At 44.5% G+C, this 18344-nt stretch overlaps 1 pseudogene across 1 annotated transcript in view; it reads right to left on the reverse strand.

Moving 5' to 3' along the window:
* Positions 1 to 15328, reverse strand: part of LOC108524516 (UPF0690 protein C1orf52-like) — a 28427-nt pseudogene extending 13099 nt beyond the window's left edge. Inside the window, exon 1 of the transcript XR_001884072.1 lies at positions 15285 to 15328. The product of XR_001884072.1 is annotated as a UPF0690 protein C1orf52-like (transcript). The remainder of the gene's footprint in view (positions 1 to 15284) is intronic.
* Between the last annotated feature and the right edge of the window lie 3016 nt (positions 15329 to 18344).

Raw genomic sequence — 18344 nt, forward strand, 5'->3', positions numbered from 1 at the left:
AAAAAAAAAAAAAAAAAAATATATATATATATATATACACACACACACACACACACACCCACGTTGACCCCACCTCCCGGGAAGGAACTATTGTTCTTAATACCCATTTCATCTCTCAATCTGCTCCTGACATACAGTGCAAACTAAAAAAGGTGGAAGACAGCCCTCAGACCCCACAAGACCTCCTTAACCTGGCTTTCAAAGTCTTCAATAACACAGATGAGCTAAATAAATTAGTTAAAGCCCAAAGAGGTCGTGCTAAATACCAGCTTCTAGCAGCAGCTATCTGCCAACCTAGCCATAGCACCCAACGGTACAAAAGACCCGAGAGCAGTAATCCCCCGGGCCTTGTTTTAAGTGTGGCAAAGAAGGCCATCGGGGTGGGCATGTCCTAACCCATGAGTTCCAAAAACTCCTTTCCCAGCCTGCCAACAAAATGGCCACTGGAAATCTGATTGTCCTCTTAAGCAGACTAACAGGTCGACTCCTCAAAGCCCTGGCAAAGCAAAGAGTGAAGAATCACTCACACTCCCACAGTTCCTTGGCCTGGCTGCTGAAGACGGATGGAGCCCAGGGCCCCTGGCCCCATCTGCCATCACTGTATTGGAGCCCAGGGTAACTCTGCTAGTAGCAGGTAAGCCGATCTCCTTTTTAGTCGATACCAGGGCCACCTACTTGGCTTTGCCTGAATTTTCAGGACACACTCGTCCCTCCCAGGTTTCTGTCGTGGGGGTTGATGGACTCATCTCACATCCACGTGCCACTGAATCCCTTACTTGTTCCCTGTTTAATACTATTTTTTCACACTCCCTCCTTATCATGCCTCACTGCCCTACCCCCATTCTAGGCCAGGATCTTTTAGCCAAATTTAAGGCTTCTATCACCTTTTCCTGCCTCCCTCAACCAGAGTCCCTCCTGCTCCCGGCCCCTGACCCCACTCCCCCGTAGCCACTTCCCACCTCTCTGGTTAACCCAGTAGTGTGGGATACCGCCACCCTTTCCATAGCTGCTTACCATGACCCCATCAAAACCAAATTAAAAGACCCCTCCAAGGCCAAGCGTGGTGGCTCAAGCCTATAATCCTAGCACTTTGGGAGGTTAAGGTGTGCAGATCACTTGAGGTCAGGGGTTTGAAACCAGCCTGACCAACATGGTGAAACCCCGTTTCTACTAAAAATACAAAATTAGCCAGGCATGATGGTGCACGCCTGTGATCCCAGCTACTTGGGAGGCTCAGGCAGGAGAATTGCTTGAACTCAGGAGGCGGAGTTTGCAGTGAGCTGAGATCATGCCATTGCAGTCCAGCCTGGGCAACAAGAGCAAAACTCGGTCAAAGAAAAAAAAAAATCCAAATTTCCCAAATTCTCCAATATCCCGTCTCCCTAACCCACCAAAAGGGCCTCCAGCCCATCATGAACAAGCTCTGCTCACACGGTCTTCTTAGACCAACACATTCTCCATATAACACCCCCATCCTCCCTGTTAAAAAATCTGATGGCTTATACTGACTTGTTCAAGACCTCCAAGCCATCGATCAGGCTGTCCTCCCTATCCATCCTGTAGTCCCTAGCCCCTATACACTTCTCTCTCTTGTCCCCTCAAACACCACCCACTACATTGCAATTGACCTAAAACATGCCTTCTTCACCATTCTTCTACATCCTGATTCCCAAAACCTCTTTGCTTTCACCAGGACTGACCCCAACACCCTCCAGTCACAACAACTCATATAGACTATTCTCCCTCAAGTCTTCAGGGATAGCCCTCATTTCTTCAGGCAAGCCCTAGCTCAAGACCTCACCTCCTTAAACCTTTCCCCCAGCCATCTTCTTCAATATGTAGGTGATCTCCTCCTCTGTAGCCCCTCCCTAAAAGACTCCCAAACCCACACTACCAACCTTCTCAATTTCCTTGCTGATAAAAGCTATAGACTCTTTCCCTCCAAAGCACAGCTTTCCACCCCTAGAAATCACCCACAGGTTTCTACACCTAAGGTAGGAACCCTTAGGTGACCTACCTAAGAGTTCAACTCTCCTCCAGGTCCTGAGTCATGACCCTGGCATGGGCAGCCTTAATAGACAACCTATCTTCACCTTCCTCAAAAAGTGAAAGTCTTTCATTCCTAAGGCTAGCAGACTTTTTCAGAATATGGATCCCCAACTTCACCCTCTTAGCCCACTCCCTCTATGAAGCAGCCAAAGGCACCCTAATGAGCCCCTAAATCCCTCCCACAACATAGTCCTTAGCTTCCACAAACTTAAAACTGCTCCAGCCCTATGTTTGACTAATATTTCCTGGCCTTTCACCTTCTACACAACTGAAAACCAAGGAATAGCCCTTGGTGTCCTTGGCCAACTAAAAGGAAGTCCTCCATCCTTTGCCCCCATAGCCTACCTCTCCAAACAGCTAGACAATACTTCTGAAGGATGGCCAACCTGCCTCAGAGCTCTAGCGGCAGCTGCCACCCTGGCCTTAGAAAGTAAAAAGCTAACATTTGGTCAAGACATCACCATCCACAGTCCATATAACCTACAGGACCTCCTTTCCTCCCCAGTGTTAAGCGTTCTCTCCCCGTCCCTCATCCAGCTTCTTCATGCCCGATTTCTCAACAACCCCGAGTTCCATCTTGCCAAAAGTTCCCCCCTGAACCCTGCATCTCTAATTCCAATATCTTCCTTGCCTCCCTCCCACTCCTGTACTGAAATTCTAGACCACCTGCAACCACACTTCCCTAACATCTCCTCCAGGCCTCTCACTAATCCAGATGACCAACTATTCATAGATGGCTCCTCTTCCGGAGCTGCCAACTCTCTCAAAATTGCTGGGTATGCAGTAGTTACCTTAAACCAAGTAATTGAGGTTAAGCCCCTACCCTTAAGCCCCTACCCTCAGGAACCTCCTCCCAAAAAGCAGAACTCATAGCTCTCACCAGAGCCCTAACCCTCTCCAAAGGCAAACAAGTCAACATTTACACAGACTCCAAATATGCCTATCACATTCTTCATTCCCATTCTGCCATCTGACAAGAGAGAGGATTCCTTCCTGCCAAAGGAACCCCCATCACTAACGGCCCCCAACTCCTTCAGGCCACACACCTCCCAAGTAAAGCAGGAGTTATACACTGTCAAGGACGTCAAACAGGATCAAGACAAAATCTCAAAAGGGAACAGAAAGGCTGATGAGGCAGCAAAATAAACCTCCCTCTCTTCTGTCCTTGCCTCTCTCCTCCTTGTTACGCCAGCAGTCCAACCCAAGTACTCTCCCACCAAAAAGTCTTCACTACTACAGCAAGGAGCCTCCCTTCAAGGGGACTGGATAATCAAAATCAAAAGCTTGTCCTCCCCAAGAGCAAACTAAGGAAATTCTGACATCTTTTCATCAATCCTTCCATATCAGTGCATGCCCCCTGTACCTGCTCCTTTGCTCTTATTTCTCCTCCCCCCATCTATTCACCTCACTAAAAGACATAACCTCAAACTCTCATATATGATCTATTACTTCCTCCCAATGGGCCCTCCACTGTCTCCTCATCCCTACACAGTAGCTCAGAGGAACACTCCCAAGGGAGAACTGGCAAGTAGACTTCACCCACATGCCTCCCATCAAAAAAGCTAAATATCTTCTTACCCTCATAGACACCTTCTTCTCAGGCCTGGGTAAGAAGCACCTTCCTACCCTTTCAGAAAAGCGCCAGAAGTCTCTCACAATTCTTTTTTTTTTTTTTTTTATTTTTTTTTTTGAGGACGGGAGTCTGCTCTGTCACCCAGGCCTGGTAGTGCAGTGGGGCCAGATCTCAGCTCACTGCAAGCTCGCCCTCCCGGCGTTCAACGCCATTCTCCTGCCTCAGGCCTCCGGGGTAGCTGGGACTACAGCGCGCCCGCCACCGGCGCCCGGCTAGTGTTTGTAGTTTTTTTGTTTTTTTTTTTTTTTTTGAGACGGGGGAGTCTCGCGCTCTGTCACCCGGGCTGGAGTCTGTGGGGGATCCTTCAGCTCACTGCAACGCTCCGCGTCCCGGGTTCACGCCAATTCTCCTGCCTCAGACCGCCTGAGTAGCGTGGGACTACAGGCGCCGGCTACCTCGCCCGGCTAGTTTTTTTTTGTAGTTTTTAGTGGAGACGGGGTTTCACCGTGTTAGCCAGGATGGTCTCGATCTACTGACCTCGTGATCCGCCCGCCTCGGCCTCCCAAAGTGCTGGGATTACAGGCTTGAGCCACCGCGCCCGGCCGTTTTTTGTATTTTTTAGTAGAGACGGGGTTTCACCATGTTAGCCAGGATGGTCTCGATCTCCTGACCTCGTGATCCGCCCATCTCGGCCTCCCAAAGTGCTGGGATTACAGGCTTGAGCCACCGCGCCCGGCCTCAAATTCTTATAACAGAAGTCATCCCTAGATTTTGTCTCCCTCACTCCATACAATCAGACAATGGCCCTAGCTTCATCTCCCAAATCACCCAACAAGTCTCTCTCTCCCTTGGTGTTCAGTGGCACCTCCATATCCCATACCAGCCCCAGTCATCTGGAAAAGTCAAAACGGCAAATGAGATTCTCAAGACTCAGTTAACCAAACTCACTGTTGAAGTCAAAAAACCATGGACCTCCCTTTTACCTATAGCACTGGCCCGCATCAGAGCCAGTTCAAAAGCCCCTCCTTCCTCAGTCCATTCAAGTTAATGTATGGACGCCCTTTCCTCTTACAAAACAGACCCCCTCCTAACTCTCATTTAGGAGAATACCTCCCAACACTCTCCCTCATCTGTCATCTCCTCTGCGACCAAGCAGACCAGGCCCTCCCAAAACCCCACCAAGGCCCCGCCGCCCAAACCCTTTTTCCAGAAGAATATGTCTTCCTAAAAACCCTCACTCCAATGAGCCTTAAACCAAAGTGGGAAGGCCCTTTCCAAGTTCTTCTCATTACTCCCCTGCAGCCAAACTTTCAGGACAACTCCTGGTACCATCTTTCCAGATTAAAAAGGGCCCCTGCAACTGACCTGCCACCAACTAACCAACCAGCTGTTCCCTGCAAATACTCCATCACTCTCCTCGGACCAACCCAATTCCGCCTTAAACCCATCCCAGAAGACCCCACTCTCCCCGCCATGAATCATAACAGATAAGTTACCACCCTTTACTGTTAAATATCCGAACCCTCATTAATGGAAATCATTTACTGCACTGCCCTTACAGGAATTGCCTTACTTACTCTGCTCTTTGCCACAGGAATATATCTGTAACACCCCCAGGGTGGAACTTCAAACAGAAAATCTCAATTTCTATAGCCTTTTGCCTCATAATCCTCCTTATTATAGGAATAAAGACCACCAACAAGTAACTATCCCTCCTAAATGTCCTGCCTTTGCCTGTCCTGCCATTTCACCCTCTTCCTTCACTGCCTCATAGAAGACATTTCATGGTTTTACCCAGAACAACCTAACCTCCCTGCATTCCTTGACTGGATAACTGACCTCACCTTCCAAGGTAACTTGTGTAACTTTATCCAAGATGAAACCCATTTCTTCACTTTCATAGTTACCCTTTGCCTGTTTACTCCTCCTGCCCCTCCTGCTCCCTCACACTGTAGCTCTCCTTCTCCACCAATACCTAACTACCTTCACAAAACCCTCAATCTTACACACTCCCTATTAAAAGAAGCTAACCCCACTCTAGCAGGCAACTGCTAGCTTTGTTTTTACCTATCAACTACAGCTTACACCACAATTCCTGCTTCAGCTCAGGACTGGGTTTTTACCCAAGTAGCCTTCCACCCCCATTATGAACTAGGTGCCCCCCTCCAATTCCGAGACTTAAAAGCCTGAATAGACCATTCTAACTCCTTTTCTAGCTCAAACAAGCCTCTCACTGCAACAGGACAAGCAGCTCTATTATTATGTACCTATTTCAATTATCTGGCCCCCTATACTAACCATACAAAGCCCATCCTAGGTCCCATAACCACTAATACCTTTCTAACTCTTCAAGTCCCTTTATACATTCAATGCCACCTATCCTCTGGACAACCACCTACCTTCAAGCCACTCTACTTTTACCCTACGACTCCAGGGCCCAGTTGACCATACCAATCCCCAGATCTTCAGGGTTACCTTATGCTTTTTAGGCACTACCCTCCCCTTGCCCCACCACCAAATTAACATCACCCTCCTACAGAACATAAACTTTGGATACTGTAAGGGAAGACACCCTGCCTATCCCTCCAAACCTGGACCCCATCCCCCGTGAAGCTCATCCCCCCACTACAGATGAATACCTCCTCATCCCATCCTTTAAAGACAACCCCTCTAACCAGCTCTTAACAGACACAAAATGCTTCCTCTTCTGCTGGGAAAGTAAAGGCAAAAACTCTGCCCAAAAAACTCCAAACACACCCTTACAACCACTCACCTCAGCTGCCTTAGCTAGCACCCTAGGGGCATGGATGTACAAAGACAACAAACTTACACATCTTTTTAACATACACAACAAATTCTGCTTACCTAGCCAAGGCATATTCTTCCTATGTGGCACCTCAATTTATCTCTGCCTCCCCACCAATTGGACCGGCACCTGCACCCTGGTATTTCTTAGTCCCAAAATTGACATTGCACCAGGAAACCAATCCCTGCCTATCCCAATTCAGGACTCAGTTCGGCATCGTTGAGCCATACAACTCATACGCTTACTTGCCTGACTAGGAATTGCCACTCCCGCAGGAACTGGAGTAGCAGGACTATTCACTTCCCTCACCTACTATCACTCACTCTCAAAAGACCTTACATACAATACAGAGGACATAGCTAACACCATCTCAAACCTCCAATCACAATTAGATTCATTGCAGTAGTAGTCCTCCAAAACCGCAGAGGTCTTGACTTAATGCCAAAAAAGGAGGTCTCTGCATTTTCTTAGATAAGCTGTGCTGTTTGTATCTCAGCCAATCAGGTTTGGTACAAGATGCAGTTAAAAAACTCAAAGATCAAGCCCAAAAAATAAAAGAAAACAGCTTCTCTGCCTGGCTGTCTTGGCCCCCTTTTTCTCTCGGTTCTTGAGATCTTGGGACCCCTGGCTACTCCCCCTCTTTGGCCCTGTTATAACTATCCTCCTTCTCCAGGCCTTTGGGCCCTGCCCCTTGCGCCTGTTCCTCAGTTTTCACAGAACCGCTTCCGGGCCTTCACCCACGGAACCATACAGGACATGATGTTACTCCAAGAACACTAACAATTTCAAAACCAGAACCAAAACCAATCCCTACCTTCCAGCCTCTTCTCCTAACCACTGCTCCCATTCAGCTTGAAGCAACCTGACAAGAACAATGCCCCTTTTCCATCATCTATTAAAAGGCTAGAATGTTAGGGTCAACCCAACTAGACTGTTCCCCTCCTTTCCCATAAGTCTTCCAATACAGTCCTTTGTGACCCCCATGCAGCTCCCCTGAGGCTAGAAGTAGACCCCCCCCACCACTGACCCTTCCAGTAACTTTGTGATCAAAGGACTTCAGCTGAACTGGCCAATGCGTTCAGGATGCGTTCAGAACACCTGTCCACTTTGCATAACAAAGCTGGCAAAAAACATCTCCAGGATGTGGTTAGGACACCTGTACTCCAGACTCAGTCCCCACACCCCAACCCAGTTCCTTGCCCTATAAAGCCCCGCTGTAGTCTGTAAGCGGGGTTGCCTCCTCTGCCTGTCAAGGAGCAGCCTGGCAGGACAATAAAACTTGCTTGCCTGACTTTGGGTCTACTCGTCCTTTCTCTCAGCTATCCTTACAATCAGCATAAAGGGGACATACCTTAAGGTAATAAAATCCATCTATGACACACACACAGCCAGCAATATTCTGAACAGGGAAAAGTTGAAAACGTTTCCTCTGAGAAGTGGAACAAGATGAGAATGGGCACTTTCACCACTTGTATTCAACATAGTACTGGAAGTCCTAGCCAGAACAAGCACACGAGAGAAAGAAATAAAGGGCATCGGCCGGGGGCGGTGGCTCAAGCCTGTAATCCCAGCACTTTGGGAGGCCGAGACGGGCGGATCACGAGGTCAGGAGATCGAGACCATCCTGGCTAACACGGTGAAACCCCGTCTCTACTAAAAAATACCAAAAAAAAAAAAAAAAAACTAGCCGGGTGAGGTGGCGGGCACCTGTGGTCCCAGCTACTCGGGAGGCTGAGGCAGGAGAATGGCGTGAACCTGGGAGGCGGAGCTTGTAGTGAGCTGAGATCCGGCCACTGCACTCCAGCCTGGGCGACAGAGCGAAACTCCGTCTCAAAAAAAAAAAAAAAAGAAAAAAGAAATAAAGGGCATCTAAATTGGTAAAGAGGAAGTCAAAATGTCACTGTTCACTGATGATAAAATCAAATATGTAGAAAACCCTAAGGACTCACCCAAAAGCTTATAGATCTGATAAATGAATTCAGTAAAGTTTCATGATGCAAAATCAATTTACACAAATCAGTAGCACTGCTACACACCAACAGCCACCAAGCTGGGAATCAAATCAAGAACTCAACTTCTTTAACAACAGCTGCGAAAACAAAATATTTAGAAATATAGCTAACCAAGGAAGTGAAAGATCTCTAAAAGAAAATCTACAAAACACTGCTGAAAGAAATCATAGATAACACAAAGGGAAAAACATCCATGTTCATGGATAGGTAGAGACAATATTGTGAAAGTAACCATACTGCCAGAAGCAATCTACAAATTCAAGGTAATTCTTACCTGAATAAAATTATTATTTTTCATAGAACTTGAATAAACAATCCTAAAATTTAGATGGAACCAAAAATGAGCACGCATAGCCAAAGCAAAACTAATCAGAAAGAATAAATCTAGAAGCATCACATTACCCAACTTAAAACTATACTACAAGGCTACAGCTACCAAAACAGCATGGTACTGGTATAAAAATAGGCACATGGACCAATGGAACAGAATAGGAAACCCAGAAATAAAGCCAAATACTAACAGCCAACTGATCTTTGAAAAAGTAAACAAAAACATAAAGTAGAGACAGGGTTTCACCATGTTGGCCAGGATAGTCTCGATCTCTTGACCTCGTGATCCACCTGCTTCGGCCTCCCAAAGTGTTGGGATTACAGGTGTGAGCCACCACGCCTGACCACTAAATTGTTTAGTTATGCCATTTGAATAAACTTTGTTGTGCAAGTCAAATTACCTATGATAGCCCCTCAGTTATCAGTGCTATGCTCCTAAATTGGAGAAAGAAACCTGATATTTAAGACGACATAAATTTAATGTTAAGTGTGGACTCATGGAGAACATAGACAGCCAAGAGCCACTTGTTCATTCCTGAGTTCTTAAATCTTCCATTATTAAAAGTGCTGTGTTCCATTCTTAATCAAAGAAGAGATAAAATAATCTAATTTAAATATATATTAAATGTGTGTGTTTGTATGTGTGTGGTGACTACTCTAAATTACTAGAATAGATTACGACAATTTGTGTGTCAAACATACGATCATCAGAAGACAAGCAAAACTTCATGTTTTCTGCTACCTGATGGGCCATTTAAACATTTATACAGAAATTTTATTCATTTGTCATTTATAATGCATGTTTGCTGGTAGCATAAAAGCTTTCTTGGCTGGGCGCGGTGGCTCACACCTGTAATCCCAGCATTTTGGGAGGCTGAGGTGGGAGGATCACCTGAAGTTGGAAGTAAGACCAGCCTGATCAACATGGAAAAACCTTATCTCTACTAAAAATACAAAATTAGCTGGGTGTGGTGGCACATGCGTGTAATCCCAGCTACTGGGGAGGCTGAGGCAGGAGAATCGCTTGAACCCGGGAGGTGGAGGTTGCAGTGAACCAAGATCGCACCATTGCACTCCAGCCTGGGCAACAAGAGCGAAACTCCGTTTCAAACAAACAAACAAACAAACAACTTTCTTATGTAAGAAGGCTGATGTTAAAAGATATTAGGAAACAGGTTTTCCTCATGGGACATTTCTGAAAAAGTCTCCAAAGATAAAGATACTTATTTCATTAGACAAGTTGTGAAACTGTTAAATAAGGTGTTACAGATAAAATAGTATTGAGAAAAGCTAGCTAAAGTGACTGGATTGCTTTTGTAATTGCAGATTGATGAAAATCAGATCTACTTAGAGTGAAAAAAAATGTGTTGATCCTTATAAAATAGTCATTGGAGGGCCAAAGCATCTCATAATAGAACCTCACGTATCCTCTGCTACTGAAGTCTAATATTACTAAATGCAGCAAGGCTTTAATGTATTATGGCAAAGCATATTTTCACCAGGTAAAGAATGCTTTTAGTCGTCTACTGACTGAGTATGGTAAAACCCTTTATAATCTAGAACCCAGAGATTGAGTCTGCCTGCCATCTCTACTGCAGCAAGACTTCAGGACCTTAAACCCTGGTTTCATAATCTCACAACTCAGAAGGGTACCCTCAAACTCTTGCAATTTTAAACACATAGGCGATCTTAAAGTAAAGCTAACCAGGGATGTTTCTCCTCAAAAGCAGATGGCAACTTTGTTGTAGATAGTTTTTTTTCCCACAAGATAAAAAAATAAGACATCTCTGCTATCATGACACCCTAGTTCACCATTATTTTCTTATGGCTCTCCAAATGACAGAAATAAAAAAGGGGTCTCTTGTGTGCACTCATGGGATATAATTTTATATGTGGAAGATTTTGCAGCGAACCTTATATATGAAAATACTTGTATCTTGATAGGTAAAAGATGAAAGGCTCATGTGGGTGATAATTTCTAAAAGGACATTTGTTGCCTCATAATATCAGAAAGAGAATATTAGTCCATTTCTCCTAACCTACTTTATAAATTAAATGGAATTTATCCAGGGTAGGTTTTGGATCATTGCCAGGAGGCCATTACTCTTCTAAATGAGCCTGATTTGTTAGGTCTTTTTTTCCTGTGGTTTAGAGTAAATGAGGCAATGGTTAGAAATTTATCTCCCATAATAGGTTCTATAGCAGATTCTACAGTGATTTTTTTTTTTTTTTTTTGAGACAAAGTTTTGTTCTTGATGCCCAGGTTGGAGTACAATGGCATGATCTCAGCTCACTGCAACCTCTGCCTCCTGGGTTCAAGCGATTCTCCCGCCTCAGCCTCCCAAGTAGCTGGGATTACAGGCATGCGCCACCATGCCGAGCTACTTTTGTATTTTTAGTAGATGGGGTTTCTCCATGTTGGTCAGCCTGGTCTCGAACTCCTGACCTCAGGTGATCTGCCTGCCTCAGCCCCCCAAAGTGCTGGGATTACAGGTGTGAGCCACTGCACCTGGCCAGCAGATTCTATTGTAAAATCTATGGTTACACTACAGACTTTAAATTTTCTTACTAAAGTTATGCTAAATAATAGAATTTCTCCAAATTACTTACCAGATGAACAGAGAAGTGTCTGTGTAGTTGCTAATACTTGTAGTTGCACGTGGAGAAATACATCAGTTATGATCAGAGATTCAGTTGTAGGGGATTAATGAACAGGCTCCTGGGTTGAAATGAGCAGACTATTTATCTAACTAATTATTTGATCTACTTAATTTTAGTTCATTGGTTCATGGGGACCCTGGCTTATAAGCATACTTGAAACTTTTGGTATTATCCTCTTGAAAGTCAAGAGTGTCTCTCTACTGCACTGTATTCTTTCAAAAGTTATGTGTTCACATCTAGTCATCTCTAGAATATCAACTGGTTTCTCTTTAACTGGAATGAGAAAAACTCAAAGATTTATGTGACCATCGGAACACCATAACCTATGAATAACCTAATAGGACAAAACTCAAAATAATAAAATTGAGAGTGGCACTAAGACCCTGAATTTTGGTCACACTGTGACCTATGTGAGAACTTAACCAAAAGGGAGGAATTTTTATTTTTATTTTTTATTTTTTTGAGACGGAGTCTCACTCTGTCACCAGGCTGGAGTGCAGTGGCATGATCTTGGCTCACTACAACCTCTGCCTCCCAGGTTCGAGCAATTCTCCTGCTTCAGCCTCCCGGGTATCTGGGACTAGAGGCGCATACCACCATGCCCGGCTAATTTTCTTTTGTATTTTTAGTAGAGACGGGGTTTCACCATGTTGGCCAGGATGGTCTTGATCTCTTGACCTCGTGATCCGCCCACCTCGGCCTCCCAAAGTGCTGGGATTACAGGCATGAGCCACCACGCCTGGCCGAGGGAGGAATTTTTAAAACAAAATTATTGGAGGCCATTGTTCTGGACTGAGCTCGTGCACTAGGCCCAAACAGACCCAACTCAACCAAAATGGAGTCACTCATGCTAAATGTGACATAATCAAGCTGAAAATTCAATTCCTGACCTCAAGTGATTGCCCGCCTTGGCCTCCCAAAGTGCTAGGATTACAGGCGTGAGCCACTGCACCCGGCCTACAGTGTGTAATTTTTTTTTTTTTTTTTTTTTTTTTGAGAGAGAGTTTTGCTCTTGTTGCCCAGGCTGGAGTGCAATGGCACAATCTCAGCTTACCGCCATCTCCACCATCTCTGCCTCCCGGGTTCAAGCAATTCTCCTTCCTCAGCCTCCCAAGTAGCTGGGATTATAGGCATGTGCCACCACGCCTGGCTAATTTTGTATTTTGAGTAGAGATGGGGGGGTTTCTCCATGTTGGTCAGGCTGGTCTTGAACTCCTGACCTCAGATGATCCGCCTGCCTTGGCCTCCCAAAATGCTGGGATTGCAGGCATGAGCCACTGAGCCCAGCAAGCTTGTTTTTTTTTTTTTCCTTTTTTTTTTTTTAACAATATAGATGAGAGGTTTCTGTGTTCCCCAGCCTGGCCTCGAACGCTTAGCCTTGCTTCCTTAGGCACCAGGACAACAGGCCTGACCAACACAGCTCCCTAATTTTGATCAATAGGTTGTTTCTTTTTTTGTACATGGTAAACTCAAACCTAACTAGATATGTAAATACAGTGTAACCTATTCCTGTACCAATCACTGCGTTTTTGCCAATAAAAGGATATCAGCTGTTCAAACCATGTTCAAATGAGGCAAATTCCAGGCTGTAATCAATATGGCTATTTTTGTACCTCACTTTCATTTTCTGTATGTCACTTTGCTTTTTCTGTTCATTAATCTTCCACCATAGGATTGTGCTGGAGTCCCTCTGGGCCTACTCTGAATTCACAGGGTACCTGATTTGCAGGTCAGTCTTTGCTTGATTAAACTCTGTTAAATTTGATTTCTCTAAAGTTCTTTTTTTTTCCTTTTTCTTTTTTGTTTTTGTTTTGTTTTGTTTTTTTTGAGACGGAGTCTCGCTCTGTCACCCAGACTGGAGTGCAATGGCGCGATCTTGGCTCACCGCCATCTCTGCCTCCCAGGTTCAAGCGATTCTTCTGCCTCAGCCTCCTGAGTAGCTGGGACTACAGGTGCCTGCCACCACGCCAGGCTAATTTTTGTATTTTTAGTAGAGACGGGGTTTCTCGTGTTGGTCAGGCTGGTCTTGAACTCCTGACCTCAGGTGATCCACCCACCTTGGCCTCTCAAAGTGCTGGGATTAGAGGCGTGAGCCACCACGACCCGCAAGTTTTTTTTCTTTTAAAAGTTTTCAATTTTTTTTTTCTGTGATTAAAAATACATAATGTGTCATTGGACTTTGGTTTTGTAAACTTGTCCCTAACCTGTTTTCCCAAAGTATTCTATGTCTTTTAAAATTGTGTCTGCAATTTCTTTTCTTTTTTTTTCTTTTTTTTGAGACAGAGTCTCATTCTATCAACCTGACTGGAGTGCAGTGGTATAACTCCTCATGGCTCACTGCAGCCTCCACCTTCCAGGGCCCAGCAATCCTCCTGTTCCATTCACCTGAGTAACTGGGACTACAGTAATGCACTATTATGTCTGGCTAATTTTTAAATTTTTTTTCGTGGAGGCAGGATCTTACTATGTTGTGCAGGCTGCACTTGAACTCCTGAGCTCATGTGATTTTCCTATCTCAACCTCCCGAAGTGTTAGGATTACAGGTGTGAGCCACCGTGTGCTTCTGCAATTTCTTAGGAGGATTATTCCCAATAATAAACAGTATTATATAGTCACAAATCTTAAGGGATCTTGATTCTATTATTAAAGTGTCACTATTCAGGATTTCAAGGATCTGTGGCAGCTACTTTAGCATTGTATTGTGATCTATGGAGGTGAATGCGCTTTGGAGTCAGACACAGTTGATCCTGAGTCTCAGCCCAGCCACTTAGTAACTGTGGGTCTTTGGACAAGTTTCTTGATGTGGAAGAGTTCTATAAACAACATACACAAAAAAGGGCAGAATGATACTGATTGCAAAAATGGTAGCAATTTTTCATTTCTCCTATATCCATGTCTATTGCCAGGTGCTTTTACAGCTGTTCCCATCGAGGTCCAGAACCTGTTTTCTGAACACTGGAGCTGGCTGGCCTTGTTTACACAGGACAGTGGAAACTTGTGAACATGACGGTGGGCTAGTTTGGGGCCTAGACTCAAATGGTCTTGAATGCTTCTATTTTTATTTCATAATGCTGTCATCTCCATAAAAAAAGCCCATGTTAGCCAACTGGAGGATAAGGTGCCATGGGGTGGAGAAACAAGTTGCCCGTTGACAGTCACAGAATCAGAAGTGCACTCCCAGAAACACAGCTGCCCAGTCAACAAGCAGCTGATGATACATGTGTGAAGGAGCTCAGCTGAGACCAGAAGGATGGCCCCGTTGAGACCAGCCTAAATGACTATCTCAATTATGACCTACTAAGTTTGGATGTTTTGTTATGCTGCAGTAGCTAACTAATACATGCACCCAGTGCAGTTAGGATGCTGGGATTTAATGACAGGTTGATTACCAGTTACCTTCTAATAGTAGACACCCTAAAGCTACTGAGTTTTCCCTGATTTAAAGTTGGATGTCTTGTAAGACAATACTGAATAATGCAGGAGTACATGTGGGCATGTATATATGTGGTTGGCACTTATACTCACAACTATCTCACATCACAGGAGAAAACAGATAACCACAGCCTGACCATTAGGGCCAAGGTCACGTAGCAGAATAAGTTTGCCTTTAATCTATTTTCTTCATATCTAATAATTGGAGGTCAAGACTGTGGACAGATCTGAAGACAGAGGTTTTTCGCCTGTGGGCCCATCAGCCTTTGTTCACTGTCTGATCTCTGGAAGAGGGGTGGCAACAGATGGCAAACAGTGGTTATTTTATTCCTGCTGCCCTCTGCTTTTTCTATGGTCACTCTTTTCTGTTTCATCCTCGGAATTAAAAAGAGATGTTGGTAAAGAGAGGCTGTCACCTTACCTCTGGCAGAAAGGGGATGTTCAGGCCCTTCAGCCCGCTGATGTCAGAGCTTCACTTCAATGTGACAGCTACTAGCCATGTGTGGCTGCTGGGTGTCTAAAATGTGACTGGTCTGAATTGCGATGTGCTAGAAAGGTACAATACAGAGTTAGTTTCAGTGATTTCGCTCCAAATATATGTACTTACTTCATTCATAATTACACATTGTTCATATATTAAAATTATAATATTTTGGATATATTGGGTTACTTAAATTATTACAACCGAGTCCACCTGCTTCTTGTTTCTTTTTAAAGTTTGGTTACTAGGAAACTTAAAATTCACATGTGGTTTACATTTTATTTATTTTACATTTTATTTATTTTATTTCAGAGGATTGCCTCCTTTTTAAAAACTCAAGCTCCCTGCTCAAAGGACCAGAAGCCAGGAAGGTCATAAAAGTTGAAATTTAAAAATAATTATTATATCCTTTTCATTTGTGACTAGCCATACAATAAATTATTTATAAATGCATATAACCTTACGCACAAGTTTAAATGCAAATACCCTCTGGGATGGACCCGGCTCAGCTCAGGGAGGAACCCCTGCCGGAAAAAGGTGCAGCCTAACCTGGCGCTCAGCCTAGATCATTTAGCCCAGCATCTTCAGGGCCTGAGGGGGCGGGTCTTAAACATTATCCAATCAGAAACGCTGGGCTGGAACGGCTTCCGGGTGCGCTGCGGCCTTTGTTTCTCGCTGCAGCGGGAGCTCCACGTCTCGTCTTGACTTCCGTGTATCCTCTGCTCCTACAGGTCAAGCCTCTGTGGCCCTGTGACCTGCAGATATTGGGAGATCCACAGCTAAGACGCCAGGAGTCCCTGGAAGCCTAGAAATGGTGAGAGTGCTGGGTCCGACATCCCAAGAGGGGAAGAAGCTGGTTGGAACCGGTGGGAAGTGACTGTGGCGGGACTCAGGTCTCACCTCAGTCAGCTCCACAATCTGCCCCCCGAGTTCTCCTTGCCCAGCTCGGCCTCAGTCCCCTTCGGCCATAGGATGGCGGCTACGCTGACAGCCGGGCCCCGGGAGTTCTGTCTTCTCCCTGCGTAGTGACTGTGCCCGGGCCTAGAACCTCTGCATCAGCAGCGCCTCGTCTCTCCCAGATTGTGCGGGGACCAGGGAGGGGCGTCAGGGGAGAATCCTGACTCAGGATGCAGGTTCATGAATGGGAAGAGCTTTGGTCTGTGGAGTTCCCAATTCCTGTTTTCTCCTATTGAAAATGTTTGGGAGTCACCGCAAAAATATTAAAGATTAATCAAAGAGCGATTCAAAAGTTATAGAGCACCCAGCTATGGTTTGTAGTTTGTGGTTCGTGGGAGGGGCTTGAAGGAAAGACTTTTATAAGGTGCGTGATGAAGAAAACCAAATCTAATAATTGGTTAGGTACAGTTACATACTTTCTTAATTTGTACAATCAAGGTGGAAATTTCCTGGTTATGTAATCAGAGGTTAATTGGTTAAGCCTGGATTTTGTTTCTTTTAATGTAGTAGTTTACAAAAAAATGCATTTGAGTAAGATTTTTTAAAAAGTAGGAACCCTGGGACTAGAGCCACCTCAGTCCAATTGCCTGCCACTTAATTATTCTCACACTCCACAGGGAACTGCTTTTCCCCTGGATTTTTCACGTGTCCCGAGCCTACCCCCATGTGTCTCAAGCCTACCCTCTACCCCTCATTCCTTCAGCCTAACTCTGGCTTGCAGTAAAGTACCAGATTTCCAGTTTCTTCTGACAGTCCCGATGACAACTTTCCTTTCCTGATTCACATTGTCAACTATTTTTCCTTTGGTGTACATTTCTGATACTGTATTTTGATTAATCATTTTTTGACAAAGCATTGGATGGCACTTTAAAAAAAATTGTTTTGTTTGGAAATATTTCCCATGAGAATAAAGCAAAGAATAATTCCCTGACACTATTGTAAAAACTCTTTTTGCCTTTTCTTTCTTTTAATCTGCCCTAGGCACAGAGATCTTATCAGAAAGTTTTCAGATCAAGGTTTTCCTTTGGAAACTTTATGGAGTGATGTGTCCTCAGTCAACCTTCAGTTTTTTTCTGGTCCTGGGTTTCAGTACTGTCTGGAGATAAACCAAGATGCCCACCATGGCTTTGTCTACTAGAGTGTCTAGTGAATATCAGCTCCCGGGTTATTTTCTCCCTGAGGACAACCTGAGGTATAGAGTGTATCATCAAGGGAGTAGGTGGATGCCCCGGGGCTGAGAGGGATCTCCTGGCATACTCTTCCTTTGAAAAGCTAACCCCTTCAGACACTAAGATTGTCTTCACCCAATCTAGCTTCCCTTTCTTGGAGACACATTGCTGGTCAGCCAATCAGTTGCTGAAATCGAGGGGGAAACAGAAATCATTTTTGCCCCTTGGATTCTCTAAGTTTTGTGAAAAAAATAGTATCCCAAAGACAAAAAAAAAACAACTTATGTAAGCGAGATGGTGCAAGAACTTACAAAGTAAAATGCACGTGGGACAGTACTGGGGCATAATGCATTGTCTCCTGAGTGAGTGGTTATCGAGCACAGGAGCAGGATTCGGTGGATGAATCTCTGAAGTGATTGGCTGGCCTGACTTGACAAATGAGTCAGACACATCTGTTTCCTAATCAGCACTGACACTCCCTTGGTTTGTCGCCTGGAAAAGATTTGTTTTCACTTATTTTGACTGCCTTTTTTTTTTTTTTTTTTAAGTAGAGACGGGGTTTCTTCATGTTGGTCAGGCTGGTCTCGAACTCCTGACCTCAGGTGATCCACCCGCCTCGGCCACCTAAAGTGCTGGGATTATAGGCGTGAGCCACCACACCCGGCCTTCGACTTCCATTTTTTAATGGTAAATTGCATTTTATTAGTAGGACTTGAAAGGCAAGAAAATATATATAAAGGGCATAAAAGCTGGGTTTCAGAAAAAAATTAGTGTCTAATAATATATTTCATTTGTTAAAAATTCTCATTTACCTATTTCATTCTTAGAGTGAGTTTAGGAATTTTCTCAGGTGTATTTTTTTTTTTTTTTTTTT

This window comes from Rhinopithecus bieti, unplaced genomic scaffold, assembly GCF_001698545.2.
Source record: "Rhinopithecus bieti isolate Rb0 unplaced genomic scaffold, ASM169854v2 scaffold_83718, whole genome shotgun sequence".
Classification (NCBI taxonomy): Eukaryota; Metazoa; Chordata; class Mammalia; order Primates; family Cercopithecidae; genus Rhinopithecus; species Rhinopithecus bieti.